General features: G+C 45.3%; 1 long non-coding RNA gene across 1 annotated transcript in view; it reads right to left on the bottom strand.

The window, feature by feature from the left end:
* Nucleotides 1-27,769, bottom strand: part of LOC138685460 (uncharacterized) — a 182,700-nt gene that overhangs the window by 33,349 nt on the left and 121,582 nt on the right. The gene's annotated exons all lie outside the window — the stretch shown is intronic.

The raw sequence follows: 27,769 nt of genomic DNA, 5'->3' as shown, positions 1-27,769 counted from the left end.
AGAGTCTGAACAATTTCACACACATGGCACCCTGGGCAGAAGACAGTGGAAACCTCACAGATATGTGCGCGGCCTGGGCTGAACATAGTTAGAGCTACATCTTTGGAAGCTCTGCAAATGTCACACGCAGAATTTCTGGCTGTTTCCACAGGAGTGATTCACTGGGGTACTGCTGCTAAAGAGTCTGTGTCAGTCCCCAGTGTCCCCACAAAGGGCCAGAGCTGTGGTGCTGTGGAAGTGAAAGGGGTGACTCAGTAGGGAATATTTCCTCTGCGTCAGAAGCACTTTAAAGCACCTGAGGGGTGTAAGCAGCTAGAAATGTAAACTGAAGCCTCTAAGGGGTGTCTGCCATATAGTGCAGTTAAGAGATGTCCAATTCAACCCTAGGACCCAAAGCAGTGCAGTCGCATTAATGTAGCGATCTCACTGGGCTCCTTACCCTCTCTTTTAAATGCATGCACCTAACACTGCTACATTTCTTTCCTGACCCAAATTAGCTCTCCAGTCTAATTTTGAGCACCTCTGTATGATACTGCTTGGTGCTACGCAGGCATCACCAGTAGCTCTCTCTGCTGGAAGGGTGCCAGGAGCACATTTTATTTACAGATGGGAATCACTTAGAAGAGGCCAAATTCCTTCTGGATTGACAATGAAGTCGCACAAAACTGGTGCATAAAAGACTTAAATGTAGTTAACTAACTCAGACCAAGCTCACTCAGACTAAAGGAAGAGTGGGAGCACACTCAGGGAGCCCAGATCCAGCCCCAGCCACTTGGTGACCCCAAACCAGGAAAACGGCATGAGGTTTCCGATGCTGTTTTTAAACAGCTCACGGTGTTTTAATCCTGACTGCCAGGGCCCTGATACCCTCACCTGGGTCTCCCCCCATGCTGCCCATGGCCCAGGACCCCAGTTCAGTCCCTGCAGGGCCACCAGTCCCTGCATCAGCTACACCATAGGCTGCTGGTCTCCAACCCCCACCAGGGAGCTGACAGCACAGCCCAGCCTTGGCCTGTTCCCATCCCCAGGGAGGTGCCCGATGCCCAGGGCTGGGGCTGCCCCAGTGCCCCTGGCTGCGGTGGTGGGATGAGCCTGGGCTGGCAGGCCCTGCCCTGCAGGGTTCCCTGCAGCCCACCCCCAGGGAGCCACCAGTCCTTGCTGTCCCCTGGCACCAACTCCTCTATGCTCAGTAGCTGCTGCCCAGCTCTTTCCTACAGGTCAGGATGCTAAGAAGAAAGGACAAACTCCAGAGATGACCAGCTAATGCCATCCCTACTACACTGTAAGGCAAAAACAATCTAAGGATCACAACTATGGTCTCCCTCCTCCTCCTCAGAGCCCAGACTATGTACTCAAAGGCATAATTGAATATAAGACATATACTTAATTCCTGGCAGAAACAGAAACTGCTTTTGGATTTGAAAGACCAGCTACCCTCTGACCCCATGAGCAAGTTTGATTTTATTGTATTGTCCATTCACTCCTCTGACTGGCTCTCCTGTTTGTGTCCTTCTGGGAAGTATCAATATGCTGCTTTCTTGCTATGAAGAGGATACCATGAACCTATCTTCCTTCAAACTGTTTCTCAGCTCACCTTTTGCTGTGGTGTCTCCATGAATTAGGTACCAATCCCAATGATTTAAAGTTAGTGAACCCACAACGTTTTGTTTTATTTCCTATGTATTTACAAATACTTGGCATAGCAAGCGAGACAAACTCAAACAAATGACATTCCTAGTTTTGTGTCTCTCTCCAAGTATGACATGGTAGCTACGAATGACTTTACTCCACACCCTAGGGAACAGTTCAGGTATCAAGCAGCTTTGGGGAAAAACCCCAGAAGTTCAGAGATTAGAAACCATTAGAAAAGCCCACTGCTGCCAGATTATGGCACTAGAGGTCATGCAGTTAACCCTCCCTTACATGCTCACTTAAATCCAAGATGCTGAAATGAATCAGCAGATCAAATGGCAGATCACGACCGAGGCACTTTCTCCAGGCAGAGGAGGCCCAGGCCAAGGCAGAAGCTTTATTAGTGAGGTTTAAGGGGAGACTTCAGATTTGCCCTGAAGGTCTTTCCATACAATGCTGTGCTGTAGAAGATTACTTTATCTTCACCAGTCAAAAGCCAGAGGGACATTATGCTTACTTAATGTTATATATCAAAGCAGTGACACAGATGGAAGACAACCAACCATGTTCAAGACCTACAGTATTACAGAAATGTTTGAATAACGGCATCATGTGATACTGACCCTGAGAAGGAGAAGTCTACTCTGGGAGCAGAAGAGCCACTAACTCTTAAGTGCTGCAGTAACATCAACAGCAACAGTCTCATCCTGTGGGGAGGCAGCCTTGTGTGCTTTCTCATGGCACTTCTGGGTGCCGTTAAAAATAAATCCATACCGTAGCAATGGTATGGAACACAAGGGTGCTTGTAAGGGATCTGTCTTTATTTTCAGGCCATAGCCATACAATCTGGCCCAATATGGATGGCACATATAGCCATGTGGAAGATTTCATTCTTTCCAGCTGCTCCTCATTACCATTTGCTTTCAGTAATTTCAAGGAATACTGCAGCTGCCTTTTCCAAGTCTCTGTCAGACTTTCTTCCAGACAGAGGGATTCAGGTGGCTTTAGTTGTTCCTTTTTTTTTCCAAAGAAATCAGACTTCTTCTAATACGGTGTAATAAGGGCACTGTGTCCCCAGGAGGGACTAATTCTCATTTCCTGGCCCAACGCTGGAGGTAGGTAAATTACAAAAACAATTCTGCAATCCGTGGCTACTGTTGCACACTGGAGCTGGCACTTAGGAGAAGGTTTAGAAATGAATTGCCTATTTCCAAAGGAAGCCCAGTGTAGCCAGGACTGGCTTGTTCCATAAGGAGTACAGCAGGACTCCCACCGCACTACTAAAATAGTAAGAAGAGTAACAGGGACTGCTACAGGAATGAGTCGTAGGTGTCCAGAAAACCCAAAGGAGGGACCGATTTTGTCGGCTGCACAAAGGCAGCTGTCACCTCCTCCCGCCGGCCATTCAGGGAGCAGACAGCAAGCGATGCATAGCCAGCCATCTTGTTTCCAGTCAGACTCAAAAATCCATGTTTGCCAAGTAAGAAGGAGCAAAAATGTGTTGAGCAAAAGATTTAATTTCCCAGTGTCTACAGGGAAATCAACAGACAATGGGAAGCAACATAAAAAACATATACATGAAAGACTGTTATTTAAAACCAGTTGACATAGTCATTTTCAGTGGAATCTGGCTGGCTGTAGCCAGTATTTAATTCAAAAATTCCTCAGGAATGAAGGTCTTTTGCAGGCCAGCTTTATTTGGCTGGGGCTGGGCTTTGCTTTTTCCCACATCCCGCCTGCTGAAGTTAGAGGTTGATGGCAGGGAGCCTGATTCCTCTGCTTCTTCCTGTGCCGGACACAGCCAGCCAGCATCACCTCTTTTTTAAATTGTCTGCTAAAACTGCTGCATGCAACAGAAGCTAGGGTGGGGCAGGGAAGGAACAGGATCATCTGCTCTCCCTTCTGAGAACAGAGAAAAAAATTACCTGAAGCACAATCCATAAGGAGTCAAAGAAGTTAAAGAAACCGCGTACAGTCTGGAATGGGCTAGGTATGCTCCCATGGCAGCAACAGCTTTTGTGCCGATACCCCATAAGCCGTTAAGTGCTGCAAAAAGAGACTTTCTTGCACAGCGGACAACAGCAGCGATGCACTTGCTGCTAGCACTAGACAAAGAAAATGAAAATAGTGACACATCTAAAGAACCTTTTTAGAGCATTGACCAAAAAATGTTAGATGATCATTTCCTACCCTCTAAGACATGTGCAGTTGAACTAGGGGCACTTAGAAATTCTGGCTTTACAAATGAGGGATACAAAAAGTAGTCCTACTCAAATGTTCAGCAACACATGTAGCAGGTAGAGCATACAGAGCAGGCTGGTGTGGTTGAGCAACTCCCACGTAAAGCCCCTCATATGACAATAGTAAGGTAACCAACCCAAACCCACCCTTAAATCAGTAATACACCCCGCTACACTTCTCCTCTCTCTTGTACACCTCACTCGCTCTCGTTCTGTCTCCTGGGATGTTCAGCCCTAAGCCTGCTAAAACTGAGGTATTGTCTCTTGTTGACTCTGGCAGGCTGGGTGGGGAGGAGGCGGGGGGCAGCTGATACGGCAACTGCAGATGTGCTTTTTCTACTCTTTGGAACTGTTCATCAGAAAAACAAAAAGCCCTGCGTTGCTATGGAGACAGTATCTCTGGCACTGATGTACCCAGTGGGCGGCAGCAGCCTCCTGGCTGCGGAGACGCCCAAGGCCTGGTACTTGTGCGAGCTCCTCACTCTTAGGCGTGCTCTGAAACAGAGGGTTCAGATTGGATGACAGGCAGGGTTTTCTCGAGGTGGCCAGGAAAATTAGAAAGTGGTAGATCCAAGGACCTGGGGATTTTACACCCGAAAAGGAATGCCAAAGTGAGACTAAGGTGAATTTGGAGGCAGGCAAAAGCTGTATAAACCCCCAAGAGGCAGTGCACAAAGCAAGCCAGTAGCCTCTTTTGAGATGAAAACACTTTCAGAATTTTGAACTATTGTATTTATAGAGATAATACTAGGAACAGTGGAGAAACTAAGCAAGATCTTTTTGCAGAAGGAGGGTTTTTTTTCAGGAAAGCAGTGGAAACTCCATCTTTTGAATCATTTAGAACTTATATCTGCACTTGGTAAAGGAAATGATCCTCTGTTGGTCCCCAGGAGACACATGAAATGAGACCAATTAGGGCTTCTCCAGCTCTAAATACGAGGACTGTGCAAAGACATACTTTATCCTTATTATCTTTGAAAGTGAAAATGAATAGGGTGTGCCCCAGCTGAATTAAAATCAGGGCTTTCATTATGTAAAAAGCCAGAGTAGATGATCTGTTCTGTCCTTAAAATCTCTGAAAACATGAGCACAGGGTTACCAGATTGACCAGGAATATCTGTTTATGAAGGCCAGTCTTAACACTTGATGAAGCCTCAGAGGACAGTGAGAATAGCAGGTAATCCATCTGGCCATGAGTATATTGCGGTATACAGTGAAAGAAACTTCCTTGAACCAGGGGAGTGATCCCTAAAATCTGAAACTTCTGTTTTAAGTGTATACTGTATTTACCATATCTGGCTGCTATTCTTTTCCCAGGCAGATACTGCTAGTGATCAGAAATTATCCAGACCATTTTACAGCCCAGATCTAAGAAATGGGCCACTTTCATTCCTGGCATAAAATGGTGCATCCTAATTAAACTTACAGAAATCACTTCAATTGTAACAACATTACTCTGACTCTGGCTCTGCCCTGGGCAGTAGGACAGGGATCCACAAAGTGTACAGAGTAACCCCACTAATAAAGATTAGGCCATGGGATTGCTAGAAGAATCATGTTGTGGGTTGCCCCACAGTGTGGACGTACATGCGACCTTCTGCATGTGCTCACAAGAAGCCTGCGAAGGGTCTGGAGTGTTGCCCACTCTCATCTACATTTTTCTCCCCAAAGCAGTTTTGCTTCATTACTGTTCAAGAAACTGAGAACGGCTGTTGACAGGAAGAAGCCCTATTAGCAGAGACACCCTCCTGGAGGTGGTAAGGAACAGACATTAGGCTGCTGTCTAAATCATGCAGCAGTCCAGCTGGCCAGGGCTTATTCTTCCTGACATCTGCTTTCTGAGGTACTGCCATCCATATTAGATTCCGTCAAAAGCCATTTTGCCACCAAGCTGAGTAGCTTCCTGGGACGTGTGTCGCTGCAGGGGGCCCACCATGCCCCATCCATTGTCCTGGAGAGATGACATCCACCCCAACAGCAGAGGCTGGGGGGGTGGTTACAATGCCTTTATTCAGAAGCATTGGAGATCTTCACCCCATGGAGATACTCTGCATTTGGCTGGCTAAAATAGAACAAATTCATCATTTGCTATTGCAGAATTAGAAATGCAGACAATCGTGATGTTTGCTCTGAAGCTAATTCAGGAGAGTGTTCCCATGGGGGCTCAGACGCAGAGGTGTCTGACTGAATGACACCTTCTCAGAGGAGTCCAAGGTAAATACGTGCTACAGGAGGCACTGAAAGTTCAGCAGGCAGTGAGGAGGGATCCCACAAACCAGTGCTGTGTTGGGCACATGGTATAGCTAGAAGACTCATCCCATTTTCAAAATTGAAATTCCTTTCCTGGCCCTGAAATAATGCATGGCTCTGCTGGAGAACCGTGGTGTTAATTGGTATTCCAATTTGACCAATTTCATTTTGCTTCCTAAATTTTCCATATCATAGATGGTTGGATGCAGCATCCTGCTACTTCAAATGTTGCATAGCGTTGCTATGCTCTGTTAAATAACTTCTTTCTTCCTTGCCAGAAATGGCTACATTTCAATAGTGAGTGAAGAGATCCTATTATTTATAGTTTCTAGAACTTCTAGTTGGGATCACTGAGATGTATAACATAAATTTATGGTTTGATTTTGCTGTCTGGAGAAGAAGCAGTTAATAGGAAGGAGCATCCAGTATGGTCAGCTTAGCCACTCCACCAGAACCTGCCAGGTAATGGACATTTCTGCCCAACCACTCTTTCCTCAACCCTTTCCACTGATCTTTGTATTCAGACAGCCTGAAAGATGCTACTCCAGAGCCTGAAGGTGACAAGATACTTCACTAGTGCTGTTGTAAGCTGTGTTTTAGACTCTGTGACAGAATATTGAGTTGGTTTAGACCTTCAGCAGGCTGATGATGTTCCCCTTCCGCAGGATTCAGCCCACTGGACGATAACGGAGGCAAAGGGACCAGTCATAGCTGCTGGCAGGGCTACTGGGAGGGCATTCCTGCTGGCAGAAGTGTCTGGGAAGGTGAATGTACCCAGCAAGCCAGTGAGCTGTGTTCACTCACCCAAGGGCTGGTTTAGGTCAGAGGGGGTATGTGAGACCTTGGCCCCCCTCCAGCTCTAGCCTTCCCCCTTCTCTCAGGAATAGTGGCACGGGACTGAAGAAAGCACAGCCTTATTTAACCACACATGGAAATAAAGAAACATCTACAGCAATATGGGGAATCAAGGGAGAGGAGGTGAAAGGAAGGAGGGAGATAGGAAAAGAGGGAGGGAAGGAGAGGATGGCAGGGGATCCTTTCCAGCCCTGCTTACAAGGTGCTGGATAATTCATGGCTCTTGTTTACACTGCTCCAGACCACATCACAGACATTCCCGGTTAATGGCTTCCATCTGGAGCAGCCATTTGCTGCCCAGCCTCCCCCTCACCACGCTGAGGTCCCTGCCAGCAGAGGAGTGTCTCCCACCAGACCTTCCCACCCTCCTGCCTCTCACACGCTGCTGTCACTGAGAGGATTGGTGCATGCGCCGTCTCTCCCCAAGACATTACTCTCAAGTTTCCGTGACCCAGGATAAGGGGGCTGGGATATACCTCAGACAGCGGAAAGCCCCGTTAATGTGGGGCCCACAGGATGTGCTGGAAATGCGATGCAGGGACACCCAGTCGTTCTGCACAAGCTCAGCCTGAGTCCAGCAGGGATTATTAGCTCTGGCTCAGCATCAACCCTGCTGGTCCTGGGCTGCTTCCCAAAAGGACCACTCAAGTGTCTCCACATTGCCCTTCCCAGCACTCTGGGTTCGGGAGGATTTATTAGCTTGGGCCCAATGCCAGACATGAGCTGCCTTTCTGCATCTATATAGTCCTTGAACTAAGAGAGCTTCACCATGCTCAGAGCACAGTGGAAAGACACCTGCCTGACTCTAAGGGAGCCCAGGTCTGACCAGGTTGGTGCTAAGCCAGGCTTAACAGGCCCTACTGGATCCAGCAGGATTTGTGTGAAATCTCTCAGGTGCCTTTGCACCATAGTTCCCAGCCCTTGCAGCTCCAGCAGTGTGGTCTTGAAACAACCCCACTGGTTCTGCCCGAGGCGGGTTTATCAGGTTGAGCTCTGCATTTTGCAGAAGTGGCAAAGCCACTCAGAGCTCTGAACCAGTTCTGGAAGGAGTGCGGCCACAGTCACACGGTGCCGCACAAAGCCTCGGTTTCTGAGTCCTGCTGGACCTGGCCTGGCTCAACTTTCTCTGCATCTGCAGCGATGACTGAAGTGCAGAGGCAGAGCTCTGTGTGGGAACCAGAACCAGAACAGTGAGGATGCTGAAGGACAAAGGTGCACAGTGGAAGTGGAATGGCCAGAGGATACAGTAGCAAGGAGGGACTGCTGCAGATCTGGGTAAGCTGCATCCAGAAGATCCAGCCCTCGGCTGGCCCAGAGGACGGCAAATGGGGCCTGAAAACTGAATTTAGACTGTCATGACATGCAGAAAATTCACTGAAGTTGGATTCAAACCCAGGCTACTAGGGCAGTTAAAGCTAGCTTATTTATTGAGTGTCCTACAAGGTCTTGGAGGTGTGGTCATGGGTTAGAGGGAGAGACACTGGGAGATCAGCTCCTCGCTCTGCTCTTTGTTTCTGTCATGGTCTCTCTCACACTCTCTCTCTCAGCTAGGCAATACATTCCCAGCATCTGTCGAGTCTGATCTGCTCTGAGCTCCAATGAGAGGCAGGCGAGGAGCTGAGATGGGAATGAAACAGATTCCCGGTCCGTGACGAGGCGCTGAGACTCCTCACCGCGCCCCATGCGGGTTGCCCTGTCATAAATCATCGTTTGTCAAATTCAATAAGCATCTTTAACACAAAAATGACGCTATCTCCTGGGAGCCACAAGTGCCTGAAATTCTGCACAGATGTGGAGATACCAAAATATGAGGGAAGTGGGGAGGACAGGGAGGGAGGAGGAGGTAGGACAGATTTTGCATGGCAGAAAGGGGATTCTTTTCTATCCTCTGCTCCCTCCCCATCCCCTCACCCCCCACCCCACCACCACACATGCAGCCATGTAGGCTGTCTTCCTGGGAACGCTGCAGACCCAGCCCCTGGCACATGTTTTGCATCCTCTAAAAGGAGGAAGCAGGCTGTGTATGCAACATGGAAAATCCATCCACTTTGGGGGTCCCAGGACTGCCACAAAGAGCCCCCCTGCTAGCCCAAGGACACGGGGGTGGGAGGAGGCCCCTGGGGAATGGCTTTCTGCTTTGGACAGAACAGGTCATGGGGTACATTTCATTAGAAATCACGCTGCTGCTGTTTCCACTCCCCTGCCAGCAACATGAGAGCTGAAGTCTCAGTTAGACGCCCCATCCCTTATTGTGCAACAACAGGAGGCAGGAGAATAGGGCCACCTCAGGGGGTTCAGCTGTGAAATCTCACTCCTCGCTGGAATGCGCTGCACACCGGCCAGAGCCAGGGACCAGCACTATTGTAAAGAAAAGGCTGAGTGTGTGCTGCTGTGTGCACTGAAGCTGAAAGCAGGCTCCGTTTATGCATGTACAGGTTGCATTGCACTGTACATTACCCATGCCTAAAATGCCACATATAAATAGGGATATATGCAAATAGCCACGACAGCCATTTTGTCTCCCCCTCGGGACTACAGTGCCTGTCTCCAAAATGTAAAGTGCGAGTCTGTAAAGCTGCTTGAGCTGAAGTAGCAGACAGAGGAGAGAGATGATCGTCCTCTGCAGATCAGGCATCCGGGGGACACAGATCACGATACGCCGTCACGGCCAGCTGAAGCTCAACCCCGCTGCCCAAGATGCATCCCAGATGAGGTCCTGTTTACGTGGCACCCACCAGCCTGGTTGACACCTGGGCCGGGGATGACAAAGCAGGCTCGAACAGCCACGCTCTGGGGCTTTTGCAAGCAGGGTGTGGGCACAGGGAGACAGCACAGCACTCCCTGGTCAACACCAGGCTCCCAGGCAGGCTGAGCTGCATGGCTTTCTCTGCACCCGCTCACACACCCCCCTGTTGTCAATGAATCATTCAGGTCACTGCAGACAAATCTCTAACCACCTATCGCCATTTATTCCTTCTAAGATATGTGTGCTACAGAGCAGCCATTTTAGAAGGAGTGTGAGGCTTTCTCAAACCTTTTACACAGGCTATTTTGAATGCCTCTACTTGCCGAGCCACACAGATACCCTGGTACCACTAACCGAATTGCTGAAGTTGCAGAGGGGCAGTAGAAAAACACATTAAGATTCCAAATAAGTATTAAAAAGATCTTCAGTAGATAAATATGTCTTGACTTTGAAGGTCAGAGTATTGATCCATCTGAAGGCTAGAAGCAAGTACTTTGTGCTGCACTTACGATCCTTCCCTTGCTGTTATTATCATTATTGGCATTATTGTCGCAGTAGCGACACCTCAAGGACCTATTCAGGATCCAGATGCCATTACACTGGGGACACTGAATTCAAATGAAGAGACATGTGATGAACAGTCTGATTCAAAACAAAACCAAACCTATACATGTCAAAGCAAGCACAGCAAATCCTTGAGAGTCGAGCTCGGTGCCACTGCAGCCAGCCGGCTCCCAGCACCCAGGGCAGGCCGTTAGAGGGGCTGTAGGATCTCTGCGCTGTATTGCGGTCCCTCCTGGAACCAGGCTGTTGATATACCCAGGGACTACGTCCATCCTGAAAGCAGCAGGTATAAACATACCACAGATCTGTGTACTTGAACTACCTTTGGGGCTGCTCCTCAACATGTTCCTCTTTTTCACCCAGAAATGTTGCACAAGTGCAAAGAGAGGAATGAGGCCACTTGTCTGGGGGCAGCCCCCTTCCCACCACAGCTCTGGCGACGTGCCTGACGCCAGGCGGTCCCAAAGAAGTGGCCACTTTACCCGCAGGCAGGTGGAAGGCACGTGCCCGTGCGCTCACCCCAGGCACGCACAGATGGAGATACGTGCGCGCAGACGGCGAGCGCAGGCCTCGTGCAATCGCTCTGTGCGTGGAAGATGGCGTGCGCCCGGCTGGGCCGCCGGCCTCCGCGCGCCCCACGTGCCCGACGCGCTCGCCCCGCCGCAGCGCTCTGCCTCCTGCCCCGGCAGCTGCAGAACCGGAACTGCAGTTGCAGGCAAACACGTTGCTGCCTGAGAGAAACGCAACAGGCCTAATTTTAACCTAGCGCACATCAGGAGGAGGACAAGGGAAGCGCAGCAGCACGGGTTGCTGCAGAGGCAGTGGGAATTCCTGGGAACGGGGTAATTGTTGAGGCAGCTACCTATGGATCACATTTCTCCAGCAGCAGTGGGTTAACCTGAATTAACCCAGGGAAAGCTACCTTGGGTGTGCCTCTCTGTTCTGCAAATACATTCCACAGATCCAGCTAGGACAGTATGCCCAGCAAAAATTGGTGAAAGACAGACTATGGTATTATATAGGTCAGTTATTTCAGACATGGAAATTATTATCTGAAACTGGGGTGGGGGGAGGTAATCTTAAAGAAATAAACCAACTCCTCCCCCCACCATAATTCCTTGGCAAGAGCTTTCCAATAGGATAAAGCTGTCTTTTTTTTCCCCTGCAGGGAGCTATCAGACTCGAAGACTGCTGGTGTTACAGGTCTGAAACTTGCCTAACTTCAGTCTTAGGCCAGGTAAATTCTGCTTGGTGAGATAAGTAAATATTCTTCCTTAGACTACCTTCCCAAGGAAAGCAAGCTTATGGGAGTGTGCTGCCTACACACCTCTCTCCTTTGTTACCTTTTTAACACTGTGATGAGTTGCAGTCCAATTCTCAGAATTCTCAGGCAATTAAATCCCAGGAAAAATCTCATGCAATAAGTTTCATGAAAATGAATGGCTGGATAAAGCACTGCAACCCAAATTACTGTCTTCACAGAGGGGAAAGGGGCAGAATCTAACTGTGGCACACTCTGGTAGCAGCCAGCTGACCAGTCAGCCTGCCTCTACTGGTACCCAGTCAGCACACAGGCAACTTGCGTATGTGCAATTTCTTACCCAAATGGGGTGTTGTAAAGATGTAGAGATGACATGGGCTACTGTACAATTTAGGAAGAAGGGCGTGAGTCTACAGGAGATGAAGCACCACTTGCTTACAGAAGATTCTGTCAGCGGCACCTGATCAAAGCTGCTTGAGGGTCTGCACTGCCAGAGGCAATCTTGATAAAGACTAATTGCTAAGTTCCTGAGTGTCCCTAACTCTGAAATTAATACAGGAGAGGAAAGGAAAAGATGTATCTAAATATTTTTAGCACGTGGATCCACAATTAATGAACAAGATAGTCATATCACACATGTACCCATCTATCTGCTCATATACTTCATTTCTCCTAAACCCCTAGGGTACTGGTAGTAGTAGTTCACAAACACAAAGCAAAGGTCACGATGCTGACAAGATATCCTTATTGCTAGACAAGTCCCCAACCCACCCATGATAAATTAAGGCACTTATTCCTGCTTAACCCATAACCTTTGTAGTAGACCCTGAAGGTCAGCCATTGCAAATTTTCCAACCTGGGGACAGGGGTAGGTAGGAGATCCACGTTCAAAGGTCCCTTCTCTTTCTATCTGATGCACAAATCAGTTCACATAGCCTCAGCAGTACATCCATACCCACACACGCAGCACAGCCACACAGAATACTTGCACAAACGCACTGCAGTGGAGATAAAGCTAATAGTTTACATGCAAACACATGCCCAGACATGTGTTCCTTCCTGGAGACGCCCCCTCCCCCTTGTGCTTTACACATTATATAAGAATTTTATTCTGTAGTATGCTCTGAGGAAGGCGGCATTTTGCCAGATTTCAAAATGGCCTCATTTATCACCTAAATCCCCTATGAAAGCTAGGGAATAAGGTTTGTAAAACAGCCCAGATTAATGAGGCTGCATCTACATCTTAATAGCTTTTGTGTATGCACAGTACTTCAATCTGCGCTTGTGAGCAGTTTGTATTTTTGTGGTTTATGGACTCTCTTTCTTCATCTTACCTGGTATATCTGCGTGTGCTTGCATTTCTAATTCTCTGCCTCTGCCCAGCACATAAAACCTCCTTTTGTGACTGTAGCTGGTTATGCCACACACAGGTGAAATTCTCCCTGCGAGTACCTCCTGTTTTGTAAATGTGGTATGTACAGGGAACCTATTTATGCCAGGGTTTTGATATCAGTTGGTATAATTTTGTGCATGTTAAAGTTACCACTTCAGTGCCAGCTCCTTAGGCAACAGAGGCCTGTATTTCTTCCCTGTGTTGGGGGAATTTCATTTTGCTGCTATATATAAGAATTCTGGTGAAGTAATTAACAGAAGCCTCCAGAGGCCTGGTTATGAAAACAAGGCTCCACGTGCCAGCTTCAGAGGAACCTTGTACTCCTTGCAAACTCCTCCAGGCAAGGAAGATATTGCAGCTGCAAAGGGAACATAACCCAGGGCAGGGAACAGCGAGCACTGAGGAGGTCCGTTTCTCAGTCCTTGAAAACAGCTTTAGCAGAAAGATGGAAAACACAGCAAATTAGAAAATGAAGTTCCAGATGGGATCACAAAAGAAAAGGGCATTGGTTCCATTGACAGTGAAGATTAATTTTTAAATTACATACCAAAAAAACCCTCGAAAAGCATTTGACCTGTGTCAATCTAGTGGCTCCATTCATCTCTTATGTGGGACAGAGGGAATACTTGGAAATTCCCCATACAGAGTTTCCCCTACGGCTCTTTCTTAGCTTTTTCTCCCTGCATTTCTTTCATCCTTTCTTTATCCATTTCTCCTTCCATCCCTCTGATGAGGAACTGCTGCTGCTGCTCATTTTCTCCTCTCTCCCTCCCCCTGTCTGCTGTCAGCCATTTCACTTGGCTTTTTCTGCTCTTGCATTCACCAGAGCTGAATTCAGTGACAGCCCCTTGGCAATTTCCCTTTGCTGGTGACTCAGGTAATTGGATCTGGTGCCTTGGGGAGCTGCCAGGCATGATGTCACAGCTCTGCAGAAAAAAATACCCTATGTAATTGCTTGATACACTAGCTAATGTCTCATCCCAGTGGAGGGAGGAACTCTTGAGTTTGAGGGTTGCCAAGATTTCAGAGACTCAGGACTGTGCTTGAGGTGAATAAAGAATTATCTTTATTTTTTGTTTGCACAGGCTCTTACTTGTTTACTACGTGCTCATTAACTGTCCCCTGAGCAGGGAGTCTGAATGTTCATAATAAATACCGCAGTCCCTTTATGAAAAGGGAAGGACTGTGAATCTTTCATTAAACAAAAGAAAATGGGAGTGAAACATCAATACAGTAAAAGAATGAACAGCTCTACACACAGTGGTGTAACCCTGCACCAGGGTTTATTCTGCCCTTTAACAACAATTGCCTACCAGCATTTAAATGCACTTGGATCCTTCAATTTTTCCAAGATTGCAGGAAGACATCTCTCTTTTCCTAGCTGCAAGGAGAGGGTCTGGAGGCAGGCTAGGGATCAGAAGTGGTTGTGTTAGTCTCAGGGTAGACATCAGAGTGTACCTGAAAGCCATTAAGTGAAGCAGCAAGATGAGGGTGAGCTAATGGGTGATTCTTGCTAACGCACTAATAAAATGGGACTGAAGCTTTCTGGCTCTTCCCTGCACTGCCCCATCTTGTTTGGAAAAGAAACTCTTGGGACTTTAGTATTCAGAAGAAGCTGACTCTTCCAAGTTCTGCTTTTCAGATGTTTTATGTTGATCTTCCTTCTTTTGTACATTTAAGGAGTCCAGCCAGCAAGGATCTGGCAGGGTGAGATGTTTGGGCCTCAGCTCTCTTCCCACAGTTCATCTGTAAGGCTGAATCCATTACTAGAGGTATTGATTGCTTTGCCAAGAGGAGGGGATGGGAGTATGAGAATTCAGGAAGGAAATCTTTGATTGTCTTCACTGCAGGAAACATTTTCCCCAAGCAAAATGGCACCTGGATGTAACAAGGTGCTTGTAAATGCCTCGAAAGACCTCACAAGAAAATTGGAGCATTGTGTCAGATATGACCTGCTCTGGAACTCCAAAGTGAACAGACAGGTTTGTTGCAAGAGCGTTTTTGTCCTCTCCACTACTGCAGCTGAAGTGATGTCGAATAACCTGGAAAACTTAGCAAGTCCTGAGAAACAGGTAATCATTTTTAGATAGGTCATATTCTCCAGCTAGAAGAGAGCCGTCCTGACTTTCCACCATGCTCTGTCCAATTCAGCAGATGATAATAACCATTCCACTGGGCTGGTTCTCACACAAGCACAAATATCATATTTCTCAGTTCTCTGTCATAGCTGTTTGTTCAGGCAGGTCACCAAAAGCTGGATTAGGTCTCTTGCCATGTTCTCTAACACCCTTGTATTTCTAATCCTGCCAGCCCAGGCCTTTCCCTGGTCTCCTGTGGCTTTGATGAAGGGATGAAGTTTCCAACTTTGCTGCCTTAGTCCAGCCCTCCTGGAGGGCTAGTTTAGTTTCCTCTTTAGACATTAGACCTGTGCAGTATTCAGGCTGTTCTGGGTGGCTTGGAAATGATTTTGACAGAGTCTGGAATAAAGTCAAGAGGGTTTCAGTTCCCATTTTTCCAGACTCTTTCCTCCTGACACTCTGCCTCCCGATGGCATGCTGGTATATGGGCATCTAAATGGTATCACAGCTGCAGAAACCTTCCAAGCTGATGGCAGCACTCCACTTCTGGAGAAAGTGTTAGAGGTCTTGCTGGGGACAAGAGGCCACACCTATCTCTAGCCTCTCTTTAGGACCTCAGATATCCATAATATTTTTAGCTGGCTTGTCCCGGTGACTCCACTCAGACCCTGGCAGCACAGCTGTTATCAGCAGGATACAGTTCAGCTACCTAGCGGGATACTTAGGTGGAAGTGTCTTCAATTGTTGAGGGACCAGCAATGGCCTTAGAATGATTTTTAAAAAGGTAAAAAAGGGGGGAGAGAAGGCAAATAATCCGCCTATTCTCATTGTGGTTAGTATTTTCATTGCTTCTGTTATTAGGGGAATTTAAGCACTCGGTGGAGAGATCAATTTGCTCTGGAGAAGCCATTTGCTCAGGGTCTGGGGAATCTCCCTCTGTTCCTCAAGTGTGCACAGGGAACTCAACAATCTTCACTGACGTTTCCAGGACTGCACATACAACTTTCCCTGGTAGTACATTCCCCCAAAAAATGCACAAGCATGTATGATTCGTGACAAGAAACACAAATCCATACCATTTTATCCTCTCAGATTTTCTCCTCAGATCACCTGAGATGTTTAGGCTAGTCATTCAGGGATATTTATTGCTTCTGATTTCTCCCCTTGAAATCCTCAGTCAACCAACAGAAGTTGTATATGGATATAAGGACTTGGAAGTAACAAGTGACAAGGCAGCAGCACAGGAGAGAAATTTGAACACCTTATTTGGGAGCTGGTGTGAGCACTGAGAAAGGTATCACTAGCAGTAGAGCATACAAGGGAATACGAGCTATTCCCAATGGAAGGAGCAGATCCAAAGGCAGCCTGGCCAACTGCCCTCAAAACCATTTTAGGAGACTCCAGTCTGCCAGTCTGAAGGCAGGGTCAGCATATAGAAGAGGGCACCGAGATCAAACCACCAGATAGCCAAAAAAGCAACCTGACTACACACTCAGCCCTAGGGCAGAGAACAATTGCAGCAGCTGACTGCCTCAGCAAGCCCAGAGATCAAAGCATTATTAATTACTGTCATTATAATCATTAGGATAGTACCCAGTAGTCCTGGTCATGGACCAGTACCCCACTGTGTTAGCCAGTGTGCAAACAGAGAAGAAAAGAATGGGCCCTACCCAAGGAACGCAGAGTTTAAATATTAAACATGAGACAGCTACAATGGGAATGGAGGGGACAAAGGAAGCAATAGTGTCACAGGCAGAGGAAAGCTGCTAGGGATCCAGACCAACCACTGCTGGCTACCACCAGGGCAGCCTCTGAATTATCTGGCAACAAGCAGGCTTGCTTAAAGGTCTTTACAATGCACTCTGGTTCTTTTAATTCAATGAGATGGTTCATACAGGTGCCAGATATCCATGGTTTGTCTCTTGAAACACAGCAGCTGAAGGCATGTTTAGGTTATTCGAAGTAGGGAGGGGAGAATGGATCTGCACCTGGAAAAAAGCTGGTTGAACTCTGGACTGTGCAGGTGCTCTGCAATGTCCTCACCACGCTTTCCAGCACATGTTGCCTGTTCTAACACTGCTCAGGAGTGCAGAGACCATGGGCAATGTCTCCCTGCTGACCCAGGGAAATGCACTATCTGTTCTCAGTGTAGTTCCCATGGTTCCCACCTTCCAAAAGCCACATCACACCTGGCACTTCTTCCTCTCAAAGGAGCGGTCCAAGGCTGAATAAGCTTTTCATCCTCAGGTGGCTCCAGGACTGGTCTGAGGCACAGCTGGAGATGACAGTCATTTCTGTCCCTGCTTTATGGAAAAGGATACCAGATACCTCTCACTGATACTAAACTCTGGAGGGATCAGACAGGTGATATCCCCCTGCACCAGAACAACTGTCCCTGTGTCACTTCTCTGTCTTCCATCAATGACAACATCCATTTTATTTTTAAAATAACAACAGAGAGTCCATGTTCTTCCAATTTTTTCTAGTCAATGTTATGACTAACAAATGGTGGTATTTTTTATCTTCCTCTAGTATATCCCCGTGAAGAGCTTACAATGTTTCAGACTTCAATTAATGTAATCTCCCCATCTCTAATCTCACATCTCCCTGTCAGGGCCCTTGTACCCCTGTGTCACCAACAGAGAGGATGGTGCGTCATGCATGGTATGACTTACTCAGAGCCCACAGCCAGTCAATGGTGACATTGGAATTTGAAAGTAGAAAAGGTATGACTGTCCACACTGGGTCTTCCAGCTCTGGGCAGAATTTTCTCACTCCCATGTGATTCCCTTATAACCACATCTGTAAAAACGTCCTGCTTAACTTCCTTTTAATCTTTCTTCTGATGTCTCCACATTCTTATTTTGTAATGGTCACGCTCACATTTTGCTCATTTTCCCAGTGCTCTAGCAACCTCCTCAGATGGTGATTTTTCTTCTCCTTTAAGAAGAGATTCCAGCCACTTCTTGGAAATCTCTTTATTTTATATACCTCTAGGTCAGATTGTTGGATAGAGCCTATTCCTCAGTATCTGAATATCTCATAATCTTTAAAATATTTATAATGACAATATCCCATAAAGGAAGCAGATATTACTCTCTGTGTTTTAAAGTTAGGAAGCAGAGGCACAGAGGGACTACCCATAGCCACTAGCCAGTGCTAAGTATTCATACACCGAAAGTCAAGGACGAAAATAACGAAACATTTTCAAATACTAATGCTGCTGTTCATTTTCTAAGGCTGATTTCTGAAATTGTTAGGGGGTCAATTCTTCCATCTTTAATCTGCTGTCATGAGGATGTGTCCATGTAAGGAATCCTGAAAACGCAGTCTCATGACTCCAGGAACAACAGCCTGAAGAACGAAGCCCCAGAAGAGACTGTCCTGTGGATTCCAAAATGTCCACAAGGAGATATCCCAACAGCAAGTAAGAGGGCAACTGCCTCAGCAGTTTCCTCCCCAAGGTGGCCCACAAGGAACCAGATTCGGTTAATAAGGGCAATGCTGATTATGTATAATACCTCTTTTTATCAAATACTCATGTGCTTTCCCTAAATACAGTCTCCAGTTGACACTGCTGGAAGCAGAAAACTAAGCTAGGTGGACCATCAGTCTGACCCGGTAGGACATTTCTTATACTGTTATATAGGTCTGGAAAACCGTAAAAAAACCTTTATACTTTTATATTTATTAAATCCATTGCTAGTGGATTTGGTTAACACAGGGAAATTTAAGTCCAGATAAAAGGACATGTCCTTTTTTGAAATAGCAGTCCATGAAACCTCAACTTTTTCGTAACCATTCTTTATCCCTTTACCTTTTGCTTTATACTGTACTGAATTAATTTTCACTGTGTCTCCTTTAACTTCCTGATGCCGCCACTGGTAACAATGTAGGAACTGCACACTGGCCTATGCCATGTGATGTGTACAGACCACAGGTCTGCAGCCATTCTTTGTATGAATAGTCCCAAATGGAGGGCCATATAATCTCCTTCCTTCAGTCAAAGGCTGCAGGCTCTGTCCCTAAGTGATCAATTGCCTTGTCTGGACACCAAATTATCTCAGCAGAGGTATGTAATAAAGACGTATCAGTGTATCTGTGTTAGTTTATGGGATAAAAATGAGAAGCTGGATGCCTAGCTAAGGAATTATTTAGAGCCCACATGGTCTGGTCATATGAGTAAAAATGATTATGCATGTCTGGGAACAAGACTATTAAAAAAAGGAATGAGGAACTTCCTGAGGCTGGCAAGCATCTCAACTGACCAGCTATCCAAAAGGTGAAATAAACTGTTCACCTCATGCATTTCATAGTCAAAGAAACAGAACGGCACCCCAAAGGACATTTCATACTCTGGCATTTCATCTCACCTACTCAGAAATATACCTTAGAAACAGGCAAACTGCCCTCTTAGCACAGACTATGGAAGATGTTTACGTGACTAATTTACATGAGGTCCTAGAGCTTAGAAAGCTAATGTTAGGCAAGGTGTATGCCACCCTGAATCTTTAATTTTATTTTCTGTTTAATAAACTTCAGAATACCAAGACAATTCTAGCACACCAGAGAAAATAACCTGATGTGTGCAAATATTTACAAAGCTAAATAGCATGCTGTGTGGCTTCTGGGCTGCTTAGCCTGGCACTAGTTCTGTGAAACTGGGAAGCAGTCAGTGAAGTATAAAAAGAAGGTGACGTGACTGATACCAAACAATGTGACAATATGGAATATCTTGTCCCACCAAAAACCTTAACGTTGTTTTTGATGCATTTATAAATTTGGTTGATAAAGTAACTGGTACTGATATAATATATTTAGGTTTCTGTAAGGCAGCTGACTTTGTCTTTTCTGGCATTTGATAAAAAACAGCACTACACAAATCAATGTTGCCCTTATTAAACAAATTCAATTCCCATATATCATAAAAAAGTAATTGTAAATGGGGAATCATAGAATCATTTAGGTTGGAAAAGACCTTCAAGATCATCGAGTTCAGACATCATCCATGCCCACTAAACCATGTTCTGGAGTACCTTGTCTACATGCTTTTTTAATACCTCCAGGGATGGTGACTCAATCACTTCCCTGGGCAGCCTATTCCAATGTCTGACAACCCTCTCAGTAAAGAAATTTTTCCTAATATCCAACCTAAACCTCCCTTGCCACAACTTGAGGCCATTTCCTCTTGTGCTATCTCCAGCCACCTGACAGAAGAGACCAACACCCACCTCACTACAACCCCCCTTCAGGCAGTTGTAGAGAGTGAAAAGGTCTCCCCTCGGCCTCCTCTTCTCCAGACTAATCAGCCCCAGTTCCCTCAGCCGCCCCTCATAAGACTTGTGCTCCAGGCCCCTCACCAACTTGGTTGTCCTTCCCTGGACACGTGTCAGCAATCATCATTATACATGAGTTATTCTACTGAGCACCTATGAAATCTGTTTTGGGCACAGAATTACTCAATATCTCTATCAATTAAGTAAAAGAAAAACAGAGAATTCATTTGTGTGACAGAAGAATTGGCAGAGAAATAAATAATGATAGGACATGGTAGTTATAAAGATCCATCTGGAGAGCTTTGTAAGGTGGGCTTATGTGAACAACACGTGTCTGACCACAGTCAAGTGCAAAGTCATATATCTAGCACAAGAGCTTCTGAAATGGGAGTGTCTCCAGGACTGCAGGGACCTGGAAAAATATTTAGAGATGATGAGAGGAAACCAAATACACACATCTGAAGAAAGGATGCTGATCAGTTAGAAAGGGTTCTGAAGAAAGATAGAGGAATAATATGAGAACCATAAAACACATCCCTCCATGACAGACTGGGATGCTTAATCTGCTTATTTAAGGTAGTTTGTTTACAGTCTCTAAGTGGATATATAGGAAAGAGTTCTGACAGTACTTGACTGTATTGTTTTTAAGAAAAAAGGCCTATCAATATTTGGTGGTTTGAATCAGGCACAATGCAGATTTAGATAAACACAAAAAAAGTTTAGCAACGAGGTCAATTATCTCGGCTAGGATGCAGGAGAATTTCTGCTGTTTGAGTTCTTTAACTCAAGAGAGAGCTTAAAAATAGGCTCCCACTCAGCCCTGGATCACCCCTTACAAGACTGATCCAGAAACACCTGGTAAGCATCTATGGTTTGTGCTACACCCAGCACAAAATGACCTTTACAATCTTTATGTTCTTCAGCTGGTCACTTGTGGGACAGTTAGTGTTAAAAGACATGGGGAGAGCGGTGGGGGCTAGGTATCCTCACACCACCAGTTCACTTAAGTTGAACAAGGATTCAGAATAGAGGAGTACCGAATTCAGGAGAACACAACATGGTCAGAAAACAGACTGATCCCCTCTCCCTCCTCGGGCTTCACTGCACAACCCCTGTCTAGCCTGATTAAGCCCTGCCTGTCCTGAACCACCATCACAATCCAGCTGCCATGGATGTGATGGAGATGCAAAGCAGAGCAACACCCAGTTCAATCCCTTACCTACACTGGCTTATCAGAGTAGGCAATTATGTCCATCAGTAAAGTCACTCAGAACAACTCTGTGTTCAGTAGCAAGAGAGAATTTTTACAAAGTCATTTTTTCTGAACCTTTTAATAGGAGTCTCTGGAGTAAGTGAATAATGACCCTTATCTTTGGGCAGTACATTAACCTCTTTTAGCCCTCCCTGTCCCATGCCAAAGACAACTTAACTTCTTTGTCAGGAGGTGTAAATGTGAATTTAGGAACCTCATGTTAGATCACAAATATTGACCATAGTTATCTAGGATATGGATTTTTCATTCTTTAATAAATCAACAGCTATTTCAGTAGCAGAAGGCACAGTTCCCATCTACTTGAAGCATCTGTGCTAGAACCAGGCCCTGCGTGCCCACGACTGCACAATTTGGCTGGGGAAGAAGGTGGCAGAACTGTAAAGCCTCTGACTTGTGGCTTTTCCACAGCCAGGACTTGTGCCCTTTCCACAGCCGGGACTTGTGCCCATATTCACTGGAAGGATGACACAGTGAGAGCTGCAGCCATGGAGTCACAGGGAGGCCACTGAGGAGGGAAAATAACAAAATTCCTATATGGAAATGCATCAAACATTTGAAAGTAACTCTGTATGGGGGGGCGAGAGGGGGTGGTTAAGGGTGTTAGCAGTTCTTTACGCATATACTCGTGTAACTCTTTCCTCTCTGAATACCTGATGAGTGTGTGACATGAAGTGTGTGTACATGCAGGGATTTCTTCTGCTCCTTTTATGTTTTATAGAACCTGACTATGACAGCTGTGACTGCTGATTTGAAATGACCCTGAGACAGACACAGCACAGCCCTTTGAAATAAATGAATCTTTGCATCATTCTGATTCTGGATTTGATCTGGGCTGGGGGTTTTTAGTTGTTATTGCTGTTGCTGTCACAAGCTCCAGCACACATACTTCAGTTTAGTTGCCACTCTCTGTGTGACACATGACACTCAAAATGACAAGTGTGTGGCTACAGGTTTTGCCAATGAGAATCAGGGACACACATCAAGGCAAGAATCAGTCTTTCATCCCTAAGACTGGCTGTGGCAGAAAACTTGATAGCTGCTGGTTCACGTGTACTTAATCCCTTTACCCCTGAAAACTTTCTTGACCCATCTTCCCTTCAGCTGCCCAAACTCCTGTCTTATGCTTGTGCTATACACAAAGATAAGATTAAAAATCAAGTGCCATAGACAAAAATATATTCCCTCTTCCAGAGATATTTGCATACCAAAATCAGTTCACATATACTATTTATTAAACATTTTCTTGGGCTAGAGACACAGAGTCAGAAAGGCAAAGCTTGAGGCACAAAACTCACCATAGTAGCTGCACAGAAGCAGGCAGCTCAAGAGTTTGGAAGCCTGCACAGGCTCCGTCCTGGCCCACATGCATACAAAAGCATGAGTTACCCTCTGGTCAAACCAGGACAGGAGCTACATCATTTTGAGACAAATCAACAACCTCAGCTTAACCTGTTCATGTGCCCCTACTCTGAGGTTGTAAGAAAAGTTGTATAGGGCTATTGAAAATAGCCTTACAAAATTGCTGTTTATTAAAAACATCAAGCAGAAAAGTCTCATTTCAGCCAAATAGGTAAGTAAATAGAAAGTAAAGACATATAGGACTGGAAGGGCTCTCAAAGATCACTCTTGTTCTAAGGCAGTGTATCTTAAGTGCTCACAGACCTCTTTGTAATCTATGCTGACACAAAGAAAGGGATGCCACTTGCCTTTACTGAATCAGGTTTTGGCCATTTCTCCATTAACCAGAACCTTACAAATTCTGATCTTTGTCTAGGACCAGCATAGCCCTGTATGGAGGCTGCTCTTTAAATGCTAGCTGCCCATTTGAGAGCAAACTACTTACTGAGAACTCTTCCTTAAAAATGTATCTCCACAAATTGTGCTCCTATTTCATGATAATTTAATTTACATCACATTTCTGCCGTATGCTTAGATGAAAGTCAGATGAGACATTGTTGAAATCCTTACTGAAAGCCAGACATAAATACCTCTTATTTTGCCATTCACTGTTAGGCAGTTACACTGTCAAAAAGGGATTTAGATTGCTTTGACATTATTTGTTCTTAACAAATGAACCCAGGTTGTCCTAGATTACCTTGATATCCTCTAGGTGCTTATGAATTGATTATCTGATAATTTATTCTGGTGTTCTTTCAGATATTGAAGCTAGCTGGCTTGCTTACAATGTCAAAGTCTGCTTTTGCCCCTTTTTAAGCTGGGTGCTTCCCTGCCCTCTATTAATTCTCTTTAACCTCTCCATACATGTATTAATGCTGAGCAAGTGATTAAGTACTCTGCTCAACAGTGATGCTGCGATCAACCAGTATCTCACGCTCTACTGTGAGGCATCACTTGTTAATACATTCCTGACTTAAAGCCCCGTTGTGTATTCCTGAACCCTGTGAGTTGTTATGCCTTCAGAAACATCTTTTGCTCATTTATTTCAGAACAACAGTTAAGGTTTAGTTTCAAATTTCTCTCTAAATGTAGGGCAATATGGCCTGTAAAACTAGGTCTTCCTAACATTAAAATCCACCAAAGCGTTTTGTGATTGAATCCTTGCTGAGGAATGGGGATGCACCATGGTTTTGTAAGTAGACTACTTTATATATGGAAGAGGGAAAGAAGTTTTAGGTGTATTATAATATAGTACAGCAAAAATAAAAACAGATGGTCCTACCATAGGTGAAATAAAAACTGCTATTCATTTATGCAAAGAAAATCTGGAAAATTATTTTGTCCGTCGGTAAGGCTAAAGTGCTACAAACAGCACTGTCAGACTTGCACTGTGTCAGAAGACAGCTAGACAAGGCAATGTAGCAGCCACTGAGCTACGTTAATTTAATGTAATGTAAAATGCTGGTGGATATGTGTGTTTTATTTAGATTCTTATGTTTCAATTTTAATCGATAGTGTGTTCTAGTATCACGAACCAATTAATGATTAACTACCCTTTTTAAAACCTTTATGACACTGACACTAAAGCAGTGCCATGACACTTCCAAGAATTACAATCCCATTAAAATCTTATTAAGTCTCTTGGACTAAAGGTTTGTGGGCCTTCAAAAGGATGCGCATGGGAGTGGAGGTATCTCTCTCCATGCCAGACCCCTTACGCTGCCATTAATATATTCTCACAGTGGCCCTGTGATCTGCTCAGTATCTGTAGATATTGGAGTTGTTTAGTACTGGTACATTAAGAGCTGTGGCATGTCCTTGGAAAGAGTGTATTGCTACAGTGCACTGGAGAAAACACTATTTTAAAGCTGCAGGATGGAAACAGGAGAAGGGCTAAAAATTACATGACATAAAAATCTTGGATTTGGGGTGCGATGCCATATGGAAAACAGCTGGGAACCCCGTGGCACAGGACTTTATTTTATTTCTATATTGGACTGAAAGTCTGCACAGAGCTAGACTGGCCTAAGCTGTATAAGCAGGGACATCACCTATATAAGCATCTCTGTAGTGCGTGGAATTCCTTTCTCCGTGTGCTCATAAACTCTCCCTCTAGAGTAGCTGAGAGCAGAGCAATGCATGGCATCCCACTGGGCTGATTTTCCTTCCCATGTCTCAGGAAAGGTAAAATCTTTTTCTTCATTATAACTCATTTAATTGTAATTTTCAAGCTGCTTCTTTCCTCAGTCCCTCTCTCTCACTGCTTTAGCTCTTTTCACTCATGCTTTCTTTTTATCTCTTTTTTTTTCTTCCACCTTCTTTTTTCTTTGCTGTTTTCATATCTGTCTTTAGTAAAGCCAGAGAAAGGAGATATATATCTTCAAGCAGAGTGATCTGTAAAGCCATGACCTTGCTGTAGAGAACACCTTGTCTTTCATTATCCCAGGGTTCTGAGGAACAGTGCTACCAACATGCAAAGAAAGAGGCTTTTCTAAGATACTCTTGGATAGTTTCACAGAAGGCCTTGAAAATAAGTATCAAGACCTAGAATTGATGTAGAAAGTACTGGGGGGAAGGCGCCTTCTGGGGCTCTTCACATGACTTCTTTGAAGGCAGAGGAAGCAGCTATCTATGACCATCTCATGTGAACAAACATTCTTAGAAACAGAAAGGATTCATTTCACAGGCTCTCTAAACATCACTAGTGTCTGGGTTAAGAAAGTTTTGCTGAGGCTAGCTGTAGCCAGCACTGCAGGCAGACCCAGAAGAATGAATACAAAGTCCTCTCCCTATCTGTGGGTTTGAAGGAGGTCATTTGTCTGTGCTGCCAGCACCCTCCATACCACCACCAAGCCTGAACCTCTGCTGAAGACTGTCCAAGATTTCAGTGATGGATAGGTGCAGGGGCAGCAAGTCTTCATGGGCCACTCTACTATCTTGTTTGAATATAGCAGGTTTGACACCAAGTAGTAGCCTGGAAGATCTGATTGCTCCAGAGATGCTATCAGTAGGACTGGCTGAACAACAGCATGGCTCAGAGCGGAGCAGAGCTTGACCTCTTCTTCAAAGGCAGAGTTAACGTCTCCTGTCAGCTGCAGCCTAAGCTGCTCCCAGGCATCCTTTACCAGCCATCCCAGCCATAGCAGACATGGGTCTGAAATACAAGTGGTGACTGATGCTTTACAACACATCTAGGGGGTCTCATGATACCAAAATGCCCTAAATTGGAGAATGGGGGATGTTGTGTAGCACCTTTAGTTCAGGGTGTACTTTATAGTTTTGTTGATGGTGAGCTTGTGCAAGCAATACCCAACAAAGATCCTGTACTATGAAGAGCAAGTCACTCTAGGGGCATAAAAACACTCCTGGTTAACAAAAAAAGCACGATTCAGATGTTGTAACTGCAGAATTCTTTAAGGACAGCATGCCTGTAGCTGCATGGAGTGGAGGGGATGAGCCCCACCATACATGGCTTTCACCACCCATGCAGGCCCACTGTCAGAGCACTATAATGCCTTACTACAAGCCAAATGCAGCTTCCAAATCTGCGTATGCAAGTAATTAGAAACTTTGTGTGTGTAGTGTTTTTTTCTCCTCTGTTTTCTACAATACCTAAAACATTGTATAAATTAAAGTTAGAAAAATTGTATCTTATCTCATTTAATCTGTCCCTTTACGGTCAGTACAGAGTGGTTTCTTCCAGTGAAGTCCCTGAGCACTTTTTCGCTAACGCTTTTGCTGTGTCCCTCAGGCTTTTCTTACATTTGGTGTGATGGAGATTACCCACATCCACTTTGAGCAATTTAGAATTTACTTATTTCTATATTTGTATGTACAGGATTTCTTACCAGTTTTCTCAAAACACTTAACAGGTAAGTTTACCCATGTCTGCAATGGCTATACCTACATTAGTCTATATAAACAGATTTCATACGCTGAGAGACTATTTCTGTGCTGATTTGGCCAGAAGTGGATTTAAATGTGCTACTGACCTTACGCATTACTTAAAGCTCCTTCTGCGAAATGACCACAGGTGCCTATTCTCTCCTGCAAAAAGGAGCTATTGAGTTGAAAACTGTCTTCTTGAGTATCTCAGAGGGATTCTCCTTCCTGACCTGAATCTGCCCTAAAATTCAGCTGGTCTGCTTGTTTGTGAAGACCACCTCCCACCACGCTGGCCAAACCAGTTCACTGCCTGCTGGGCCTCCCCTGTCTATCTCTGCCCATTGCTTGTCTCTTCTCTTATAGTAAGACTGTGAACACTTTGGGGCAGAGACCCTTTTTCAGTATTACATTATACAGTGTTCTTGGTGCACAGTTAGGACTCTGAGGTGCTACTGGAAAAAAGTGACTGCAAAACTCAAGTGCTTTGAAACCTCATTTGCCAATCTGTAATTCTGAGCTTGGCACCTCAACAGACACTAGATAAAGAGGAGCAGGGAGACTGGGCTCTGGAATTATTAGTTTTATTATTAAATGTTAGTATGATTAGTTATTCCTTTGGAATCAGCGATCTGTCTAACATCAGAGAGAGAAGACAGGCCCTAAGGCTCTAACAACCTAGATGTGAGTGGAGAGATCTAAAAGCCCGAGTACATCTAGTTTGTTGAGTGTCAATGTGGAGCAGGAAACAAGGATAACTGCAGCATCTGAGGGAGGTGAGTACCTGAGACAGATAAAAGGCAGGTGAATAAAAAGATTAAATTGGGTGAAGGAAAATGCAATGCGTGAGGCTGCAGAATACTCTCAAACTGTGCTGTATGAAGGGAATGACCCAAGACTGGCCCTGCAGGGAATGCACTG

This window comes from Haliaeetus albicilla, chromosome 5 (genome assembly GCF_947461875.1).
Source record: "Haliaeetus albicilla chromosome 5, bHalAlb1.1, whole genome shotgun sequence".
Classification (NCBI taxonomy): domain Eukaryota; kingdom Metazoa; phylum Chordata; class Aves; order Accipitriformes; family Accipitridae; genus Haliaeetus; species Haliaeetus albicilla.
The sequence above is the reverse complement of the archived record's forward strand: the minus strand, read 5'-3'. Positions and strand labels throughout refer to the sequence as shown.